This window comes from Thamnophis sirtalis, unplaced genomic scaffold (assembly GCF_051295495.1).
Source record: "Thamnophis sirtalis isolate CommonGarterSnake01/CBP01778 unplaced genomic scaffold, rThaSir2_p1.2 scaffold_3, whole genome shotgun sequence".
Lineage (NCBI taxonomy): Eukaryota > Metazoa > Chordata > Lepidosauria > Squamata > Natricidae > Thamnophis > Thamnophis sirtalis.
In genome coordinates, this window is record NW_028261383.1 from 17,126,837 (window position 1) to 17,135,656 (window position 8,820).

An 8,820-nucleotide genomic window follows, 5' to 3' on the forward strand; every position below is an offset into this window, starting at 1 on the left:
TTAAAAAGTCGTGCTCCCTCCTAACCATACTGACGGGCTCCAAATCCAATGGCGATGTCCATTTTGCTCTGCGAATTCATGGAGAGCTAACCCTAACCCTAAGTGGAATTTTCCCCAATGGCATTCCCCATGTATTTTACTAGGAAATAAAAATAAGTCTGGTTAAAAAGTCATGCACCCTCCTAACCAAACTAATGGGCTCCAAATCCAATGGCAATGTCCATTTTGCTCTGCAAATTCATGGAGAGCTAACCCTAACCCTAAGTGGAATTTTCCCCAATGGCATTCCCCATGTATTTTACTAGGAAATATACACAAGTCTGGTTAAAAAGTCGTGCTCACTCCTAACCATACTGATGGGCTCCAAATCCAATGGCGATGTCCATTTTGCTCTGCGAATTCATAGAGAGCTAACCCTAACCCTAAGTGGAATTTTCCTCAATGGCATTTCCCATGTATTTTACTAGGAAAGGTATATAAGGCCGGCTAAAAAGTCGTGCCCCCTCCTAACCATACTGATGGGCTCCAAATCCAATGGCGATGTCCATTTTGCTCTGCGAATTCATGGGGAGCTAACCCTAACCCTAAGTGGAATTTTCCCCAATGGCATTCCCCATGTATTTTACTAGGAAATATACATAAGTCTGGTTAAAAAGTCGTGCTCCCTCCTAACCATACTGACGGGCTCCAAATCCAATGGCGATGTCCATTTTGCTCTGCGAATTCATGGAGAGCTAACCCTAACCCTAAGTGGAATTTTCCCCAATGGCATTCCCCATGTATTTTACTAGGAAATATACATAAGTCTGGTTAAAAAGTCGTGCACCCTCCTAACCAAACTGATGGGCTCCAAATCCAATGGCGATGTCCATTTTGCTCTCCGAATTCATGGAGAGCTAACCCTAACCCTAAGTGGAATTTTCCTCAATGGCATTCCCCATGTATTTTACTAGGAAATATACACAAGTCTGGTGAAAAAGTCGTGCTCACTCCTAACCATACTGATGGGCTCCAAATCCAATGGCGATGTCCATTTTGCTCTGCGAATTCATGGAGAGGTAACCCTAACCCTAAGTGGAATTTTCCCCAATGGCATTCCCCATGTATTTTACTAGGAAATATATATAAGTCTGGTTAAAAAGTCGTGCTCCCTCCTAACCATACTGACGGGCTCCAAATCCAATGGCGATGTCCATTTTGCTCTGCGAATTCATGGGGAGCTAACCCTAACCCTAAGTGGAATTTTCCCCAATGGCATTCCCCATGTATTTTACTAGGAAATATACATAAGCCTGGTTAAAAAGTCGTGCACCCTCCTAACCAAACTGATGGGCTCCAAATCCAATGGCGGTGTCCATTTTGCTCTGCGAATTCATGGGGAGCTAACCCTAACCCTAAGTGGAATTTTCCCCAAAGGCATTCCCCATGTATTTTACTAGGAAATATACATAAGTCTGGTTAAAAAGTCGTGCTCCCTCCTAACCATATTGACGGGCTCCAAATCCAATGGCAATGTCCATTTTGCTCTGCAAATTCATGGAGAGCTAACCCTAACCCTAAGTGGAATTTTCCCCAATGGCATTCCCCATGTATTTTACTAGGAAATATACATAAGTCTGGTTAAAAAGTCGTGCACCCTCCTAACCAAACTGATGGGCTCCAAATCCAATGGCGATGTCCATTTTGCTCTCCGAATTCATGGAGAGCTAACCCTAACCCTAAGTGGAATTTTCTCAATGGCATTTCCCATGTATTTTACTAGGAAATGTATATAAGGCCGGCTAAAAAGTTGTGCCCCCTCCTAACCATACTGATGGGCTCCAAATCCAATGGCGATGTCCATTTTGCTCTGCGAATTCATGGGGAGCTAACCCTAACCCTAAGTGGAATTTTCTCAATGGCATTTCCCATGTATTTTACTACGAAATGTATATAAGGCCGGCTAAAAAGTTGTGCCCCCTCCTAACCATACTGGTGGGCTCCAAATCCAATGGCGATGTCCATTTTGCTCTGCGAATTAATGGAGAGCTAACCCTAACCCTAAGTGGAATTTTCCCCAATGGCATTCCCCATGTATTTTACTAGGAAATATACACAAGTCTGGTTAAAAAAGTCGTGCACCCTCCTAACCAAACTGATGGGCTCCAAATCCAATGGCGATGTCCATTTTGCTCTGCGAATTCATGGAGAGCTAACCCTAACCCTAAGTGGATTTTTCCCCAATGGCATTCCCCGTGTATTTTACTAGGAAATATACATAAGTCTGGTTAAAAAGTCGTGCACCCTCCTAACCAAACTGATGTGCTCCAAATCCAATGGTGATGTCCATTTTGCTCTGAAAATTCATGGAGAGCTAACCCTAACCCTAAGTGGAATTTTCCCCAATGGCATTACCCATGTATTTTACTAGAAAATATAGATAAGTCTGGTTAAAAAAGTCGTGCACCCTCCTAACCAAACTGATGGGCTCCAAATCCAATGGCGATGTCCATTTTGCTCTGCGAATTCATGGAGAGCTAACCCTCACCCTTAGTGGAATTTTCCTCAATGGCATTTCCCATGTATTTTACGAGGAAATGTATATAAGGCCGGCTAAAAAGTCGTGCTCCCTCCCAACCATACTGATGGGCTCCAAATCCAATGGCGATGTCCATTTTGCTCTGCGAATTAATGGAGAGCTAACCCTAACCCTAAGTGGAATTTTCCCCAATGGCATTCCCCATGTATTTTACTAGGAAATATACACAAGTCTGGTTAAAAAGTCGTGCTCACTCCTAACCATACTGATGGGCTCCAAATCCAATGGCGATGTCCATTTTGCTCTGAAATTTCATGGAGAGCTAAACCTAACCCTAAGTTGAATTTTCCCCAATGGCATTCCCCATGTATTTTACTAGGAAATATACATAAGACTCGTTAAAAAGTCGTGCTCCCTCCTAACCATACTGATGGGCTCCAAATCCAATGGCGATGTCCATTTTGCTCTGCGAATTAATGGAGAGCTAACCCTAACCCTAAGTGGAATTTTCCCCAATGGCATTCCCCATGCATTTTACTAGGAAATGTATATAAGGCCGGCTAAAAAGTCATGCTACCTCCTCACCATACTGATGGGCTCCAAATCCAATGGCGATGTCCATTTTGCTCTGCGAATTCATGGAGAGCTAACCCTAACCCTAAGTGGAATTTTCCCCAATGGCATTCCCCATGTATTTTACTAGGAAATATACATAAGACTCGTTAAAAAGTCGTGCTCCCTACTAACCATACTGATGGGCTCCAAATCTAATGGCGATGCCCATTTTGCTCTGCAAATTCATGGAGAGCTAACCCTAACCCTAAGTGGAATTTTCCCCAATGGCATTCCCCATGTATTTTACTAGGAAATATACATAAGTCTGGTTAAAAAGTCATGCTCCCTCCTAACTATACTGATGGGCTCCAAATCCAATGGCGATGTCCATTTTGCTCTGCGAATTCATGGAGAGCTAACCCTAACTCTAAGTGGAATTTTCCTCACTAGCATTCCCCATGTATTTTACTAGGAAATGTATATAAGGCCAGCTAAAAAGTCGTGCTCCCTACTAACCATACTGATGGGCTCCAAATCCAATGGCGATGTCCATTTTGCTCTGCGAATTCATGGAGAGCTAACCCTAACCCTAAGTGGAATTTTCCCCAATGGCATTCCCCATGTATTTTACTAGGAAATATACATAAGTCTGGTAAAAAAGTCGTGCTCCCTCCTAACCATACTGATGGGCTCCAAATCCAATGGCGATGTCCATTTCGCTCTGCGAATTCATTGGGAGCTAACCCTAACCCTAAGTGGAATTTTCCCCAATGGCATTCCCCATGTATTTTACTAGGAAATGTATATAAGGCCCGCTAAAAAGTCGTGCTCCCTACTAACCATACTGACGGGCTCCAAATCCAATGGCGATGTCCATTTTGCTCTGCGAATTAATGGAGAGCTAACCTTAACCCTAAGTGGAATTTTCCCCAATGGCATTCCCCATGCATTTTACTAGGAAATATACATAAGACTGGTTAAAAAGTCGTGCTCCCTCCTAACCATACTGATGGGCTCCAAATCCAATGGCGATGCCCATTTTGCTCTGCAAATTCATGGAGAGTTAACCCTAACCCTAAGTGGAATTTTCCCCAATGGCATTCCCCATGTATTTTACTAGAAAATATACATAAGACTGGTTAAAAAGTCGTGCTCCCTACTAACCATACTGATGGGCTCCAAATCCAATGGCGATGTCCATTTCGCTCTGCGAATTCATTGGGAGCTAACCCTAACCCTAAGTGGAATTTTCCCCAATGGCATTCCCCATGTATTTTACTAGGAAATGTATATAAGGCCCGCTAAAAAGTCGTGCTCCCTACTAACCATACTGACGGGCTCCAAATCCAATGGTGATGTCCATTTTGCTCTGCGAATTAATGGAGAGCTAACCTTAACCCTAAGTGGAATTTTCCCCAATGGCATTCCCCATGTATTTTACTAGGAAATATACATAAGACTCGTTAAAAAGTCGTGCTCCCTCCTAACCATACTGATGGGCTCCAAATCCAATGGCGATGCCCATTTTGCTCTGCAAATTCATGGAGAGCTAACCCTAACCCTGTTTTTACGGTTATAGTATCTTTTCTTCAGAGTATTCATTTTTATTATTCTAGTACCTTTCCCCAGAGTTTTCCCTGTTCTCCTCTCTTTCTTACTATCTTGTGGTTTCTTTTGGGAGATATCTCCCCTTTGCTTTTTCTTTGTGACTGTAAATGCCAGTGAAATCATCTGTATTTTATTTTCAATTTTTCTTTCTTTCACCTTATCTTTTTGCTCATTTATGCCCACTTTTACCCCCTTTGATTTTCTATCTTTTTTCAACCAATTAATGTTTCACATGCGCTTTTCAGCATCCCAAATTATTCCTCATACATCCACATCTCCATTTTACAAGCTTTTTTACAACCATTTTTACAGATTTTTGAATTTTTGGGTTATGCCACATTTAATTACAAGTTTAAGGTCTTCCAAATTCAATTGTTCAATTTTAGCATTAAACCATTTTCTGGCGCCCAGCTTGCCGGGCTGGCCCTGTCCCCAATGTGACACATAAGTGCGGGCAAAGGCTGGGAGCAGAATGCAACATGCGGGGGGCTCCCCGCAGCCTCAGCTCGTCTGGGCTGCAGCTGAGTCCACTGACCTGAGCTGGCAGAGGCACCGCAGGGCGCATCTAGGAGCATGCTAACCTTGCCCTCCCTGAGTGCCAGACTCTGCCATTGCCATCGCCCCTGCCCGGCTCGCCTCTGGCTGGCTCCCAAACTAGGAAGCAGCGGACAGTTCCCCTACCCTCCGGATTGCCAGCATGAGTGTGGCTCTCTGGGAGCTTGGCAACAATGTGAGAAAAAAGCACTTTTCAGCTCTGATTGGCCAGCAAGAAGAAAGAGCCACTGTCACTGCCATCTTTGCACATGTGCATCCCTTGGACTTGCAGGTCCAAAGCATGCGCGAAGATGGCGGCAGCTTTTGGCTACTGCCATATTCCCGGGGGTCGCCCATTTACCTAAGGGGTCTGCGGAGGCTGAGAAGTGAACCAGGTAGTGCGTTACTTGCACGCCATGACATGGCTGTAGGAGGCTGAGTGGAGGAGAGGAAAGAAAAGGCCATTCAGGCAGTCCTGCCAGACATCCCCACCAACTGGAGACCGACTCCAATAGACCCAACAGAGATAAGCGCTCCTCTCGGTGGGGCAGCTGTGCTCACCCACTCCTGGCCCGAAGCCTCGTGACCCCCCCCCCACCTTGCCAAGCGCGGCTCACCTGTGCCGGGAGGCATCTGGCAGTGCTAGCAGTTCTCCATGGCGATCGGCGGTCGGTTGCGATGGCGCTGCTTTCAGCCCGGGTGCAGTCAGACCCAGCTGAGCGCTCTCCACACAAGGGTTGCTTCGGAAGCGCCAAGGCCTCGGCTCAAAGGAATGCTCCCAGGCTGGAGGATACGGCACCGCAATGACCGACCATTGCTGGGTTTGGGGGAGGCAGGGCCCAGCTTCTGCCCTTCATGCCACGCTTTCCCCCACGCAGACATTTTCATGCGCACAGCTTCTCTTTGGATCTGGCCTTGCTCCGGCAGAGCTTTCTGGCCCTGCAGCGCTCACTGCACCTGGACCGTGTCAGCCAGCCGAGTGCGGTTTCTCGGAGCAGCACGCCGCTCGAATCAACCTGGCTTATGCCACCCTCTGTAACCTACTCAGCTGTGGCCTCTATGTGCTAGAGCTGCACAGAGTCGAGTTGGTAGCAATGCGAAGACTGAGGGAAGGGGGGCCAGGTAGCAACTTTGTTCTCTGCTTGTGGGCCACAAAGAGAAGCTGCATGTGAAGGAGCCCATGAAACAAAATAAAGGTACTCTGGGGATTTTTTTAAAAAGGCAGCGAAGAGTCCTGGCCTGGTGCGCCTCCTGCTCCTGTCAAAACTTTTTGCCACTGTTTCAGTGGGCGTGAGTTACCCCTGAGTTCCTTGGCATTAAATTCACAGATTTTGGGGATAAACATTTAATCTAAATAGCAGGGAAGGACAGAGAATTGATATAGAACATTTCTGTACCCAACAATCTAAAATTAATATGGCTATCAGTGCATATAAGATAAATGTTTGTGCGGGTAAGAATATCAACCTTGCTGTCAAGCAAAATCAAGCATTTAATAGTGAGTGCCATACTATGTACACTAATCAAACAAGTGGTAAGGAAGTAGGGGAAGTCAGGCAGTTCTGCAGGTTATGTAGAAAGTAAATACAGGATCAGTCAAAATGGACTCAAATGTCTATACTGGCTTTGTCCTGGTTTGGATCTTGAGTTAGGGCTAACCCTATTTCCCTGGAGCTGAAGAGCCGAGGTGGCGCAGTGGTTAAATGCAGCACTGCAGGCTATTTCAGCTGACTGCAGTTCTGTAGTTCGGCTGTTCAAATCTCACCGGCTCAGGGTTGACTCAGCCTTCCATCCTTCTGAGGTGGGTAAAATGAGGACCCGGATTGTTGTTGGGGGCAATATGCTGACTCTGTAAACCACTTAGAGAGGGCTGAAAGCCCTAGGAAGTGGTATCTAAGTCTAACTGCTATTGCTATTGCTTTTAGATACGATGGCCCAGTCTTTCTGGCTGCTTTCCAAGAGCATGTTTCTCCTTTTCACATCCAGTGAGGTATAATATTCTGCCTTTTTAATATTTCCTAGAATATTTCATTCTTCTAGGAGAGGGGTGGGTGCTTTCTACAAGAGCCTTTCCATGGGCACAAGATGCAAATCCCCTGGGGTGTCTCGAGGTGGAGCGAATAATTTGAAAAGGGCATCTGTATGTATTGAATTAAAGAAATAAAAAACAAAGGTAGAAAATTATTTTTCTAGTTGTGGCTTCCTTGCCTGTGTCCCATCTTCCTCCACTTAAGACCGGAGTTCGCAATAACCGCAATACACAAGTTATATTTTTCAGAGAGCCCCTTTGTCCTTTTCTTCTGACTGTCCGGCTGTTTCTGACAGGATTTGGATTCTTTTATGTGAAACTGGAGGGGGGGAAATACATTAAAAAAATCAAATGTTACCTCCATTCTTTTAAAATGGATTTTTAATCACTTTTACATCATTTTAAATAGTTTGTTTTGCTCACTGTAGCTAACCGCTTTGTGTGTCATTGTCAACTCCAAATGTGGTCAAATATTTTCATTTTGTCTTTTTATTATTGGTCTAATGATATATCCCTGCCTTAAATTATCCAACGCTTAAGCATCCTAGTCACATCTCTTGAATTTCCTACTCAATCCCTATGTAAAAGTGTTTTGTTCCTTATCATAGTTTAGACCAGTGGTTCCTCCGCGTGACTAGCGTTCACTTTTTGAGTAAAGTAAAAATTACCATATTTTTCGAAGTATAAGAAGCACCAGAGTATAAGATGCACCAAGGTTTTGAAGAGGCAAATTAAAAAAAAATTTGCACTCTGCAAACCTCCCAAAACTGCTCAATTTTTTGCGAAAATGGCCGTTTTTTGTTTAAAAAGCCTCTAGGCGGCTTATAGAGTGTTCCTGAGGGCTGGGGGGGGGGGGAATTGAGAAAAAAAAGCCTCCGATATGCGTGGCCATTTTGATGAAGGGGGCAGGGTTTTGGGAGGGAAAAAATGCTGTATTCAGTGTATAAGACACACCCAGATTTTCAGCCTTCTTAAGAGAAAAAGGTGTGTCTTATACCCTGAAAAATATGGTATATGTCATGGGGAGGGGATCAGGATTTTAGAGATGCTTAGGTGGGGCATGCCAAAAAAAAAAGTTGGGAACCACTGGTTTAGACTTATATATATATATCCCTATTCACAATCTTCTTTCTTAGTTTTGTAATTTCATCTTTTCTCCAGTCAGAAATGAAACATCATTTCCCCTTTACGTTTCTGAATTGAGGAGCCTCATTATGAGGTAACATTTCTGGAATATCCAAGGGTTTTCAGCTTCTCCTCCATTTTGGAACTGGTTTTCTTTTTTCTTTCTCTTCAGAGTGTTTGGGGCCAGAAGAGACCGTGCAGCCCGGGGTGTTCGTCAGAAGAGGCTGGAGGGGTCTCTGCCCTTTGTGCTTCCCCCTTCACTGTGAGGTTGAGGGAATAATTTGGGAAGGGCAGCTGTATGTATTGAATTAAAGAAATAAATCAATAAAAACAATCATTTTCCTGATTGTGGCTTCTCTGCCTGTGTCCCGTATTCCTCCACTTAAGGCCAAAGTTCTCAACAAGCGGCAGAACCAAGTGGTGTTTCCCAGAGAACCTCCAGGTCCTTCTC